Source organism: Canis lupus, chromosome 24, assembly GCF_011100685.1.
Source record: "Canis lupus familiaris isolate Mischka breed German Shepherd chromosome 24, alternate assembly UU_Cfam_GSD_1.0, whole genome shotgun sequence".
Taxonomy (NCBI): domain Eukaryota; kingdom Metazoa; phylum Chordata; class Mammalia; order Carnivora; family Canidae; genus Canis; species Canis lupus.
The window spans coordinates 17789062-17791361 of NC_049245.1; the positions used below are offsets into that span (position 1 = coordinate 17789062).

Sequence of the window (2300 nt, forward strand, 5' to 3'; positions counted from 1 at the left end):
CAAAATAAACAAATAAAACATACAGATTGAAAAGAAAGAAGTAAAAGTCCTCTGTTTGCAGATTACTTGATCACCTATCTAGAAAATCCTAAGGGATTTACCAAAAACAAACAAACACCCCAAACAAACAAAAAAAACCTTCTGGAAGTAATAAGTGAGCTCAGCAAAGTCGTAGCATACAAGACCAACATAAAAAAATCAATTGTATTTTTTTCTATCTCCATGCACTCAGAAAATGTATTGGAAAAACAAAACACCAGCAGGGGTCTGGTGGGAGTCCTCACGACAGAATGTAACAGGCTGGCAAAGAATATACAGAGTGGAAGAGGCAAAAGAGTGAGGGTTAGGCCAGACCAAGGGGGCCTAGTAGGGAGGTAATTCCATGACCTGATACTCTTGGAACCTATCCTGAAGATACAAAAATGTCTTTAGAGAGCAAGTGAGCTTGTGAGCTGGGTTTTTTGGGCATGACACTGAAAGCATAGGCAACAAAAGCAAAAATAAACAGTGGGACTACATAAAACTAAAAAACTTCTGCACACCAAAGGAATCAATCAGAATGAAAAGACAACCTACAAAATGGGAGAAAATATTCACAAACCTATATCTGACCTATCCAAATAGTGGTTAATATCCAAAATATATAAGGAACTCATGCAACTCAATAGCAAAAACAAAACAAATAACCTGATTTAAAAACCAGGCAAAAGGCCTGGAGAGTAAAGGGATATTTTTCCAAATAAGTCATGCAAATGGCCAACAGATACGTGAAAAGATACTTAACATTGCTAATTATTGGGAAAATGCAAATCAAAATCACAATGAGAGATCATCTCACTTCTTTCAGTATGGCTATTATCAAAAACACATGAACTAACAAGTGTTGGCCAGGGTGTAGAGAAAAGGGAACCCTTGTGCAGTGTCAGTAGAAATGTAAATTGGTATAGCCACTATGGAAAATAGTATGGAGGTTCCTCAAAAAGTTAAAAATAGAACCACTGTATGACCTGGAAATCTCCTTTCTGGGTACATATCCAAAGAAAGTGAGATCAATATCTCAAAGAGATATGTGCACTCCTGTGCTCATTGCAGCATTGCCTACGATAGCTAAGATATAGAAACAACCTAAGTGTCTATCTACAGATGAATGGATAAAGAAAATGTGGTATAGGGGAGGCTAGGTGGCTCAGTCCATTAAGTGACCAACTCTTAATTTTGGCTCAGGTCATGATCTCATGGTCCTTGGATCGAGCCCTACGTCTGGCTCCACTTTCAGCAGGGAGTCTGGTTGAGGATTCTCTCTCCCTCCTTCTCCTTCTTCCCCTCTCCTGCTTGTGCACTCTCTTTGTCTCTCTCTCTAAAATAAATAAATAAATCTTTTTTAAAATGTGGTATTTATATACAATGAAATATTATTGGACATCTTGTCATTCACAATATGGTAAACCTAGAGAACTTCATGCTACGTGAAATAAGCCACACACAGAAAGACAAATACTGTTCAGTCTTACTTACGTGTGGAGTCTAAAAAAGTCTAACTCATAGAACCAGAGAGTAGAGTGGTGTTTACCAAAAACTGGGGAAGGGGGTCAGGGGCAATACTGGGAACTGTTGCTCAAAGGGTACAAACTTTCAATTTTAAGATAAATAAGTTCTGGAGATCTAATTTATAGCATGATGATTATAGTAATATTATATTGTATACTATATGCTAAGCTTTGCACAGTGGCAGTATCCTAGCCAATGAGGTTTATCCAAGGTGGGATTACTGCTAGTTGAAAACTGTATATTATATGTTAAAAGAGTATATTATACGTGTTCTACCACACACAAACCCAGTAACTATGTGAGGTGATGGATGTGTTAACTAACTTGATTGTGGTAATCATTTCACATGTATTAAAACATCATGTTGTACACCTTTAAAAGGAATTATACAATCTAAACACATATAATTTTTATGTGTTAATTATACCTCAATAAAACTGGAAAAAAGGCAATGCAATTTACAGTTGGTATAATTTATTTGTTTATAATAAATGAGACGTTTACATGTAAATTTAAGAAATCATGTATAGAACTTGTATACTTAAAACTACAATACTAGATTAAAGAGATTTTTTTAGATTTTATTTTTTAAGTTATCTCTACACTCAATGTTGGGCTTGAACTTAAAACCCCAAGATCAAGAATTACGTGCTTTACTGACTGAACCAGCCAGCAGCCCCAGAAATTTTTAAAATCTAAATAAATGGAGAAAATGGAGAGAGATCATATGTCCATGGATTGTATTCACTACA

The 2300-nt window shown here is 35.7% G+C and overlaps 1 pseudogene; it reads left to right on the forward strand.

The window, feature by feature from the left end:
* Positions 1 to 1714: 1714 nt before the first annotated feature.
* On the forward strand, positions 1715 to 1907 carry LOC119865766 (annotated as a pseudogene).
* Positions 1908 to 2300: the final 393 nt, after the last annotated feature.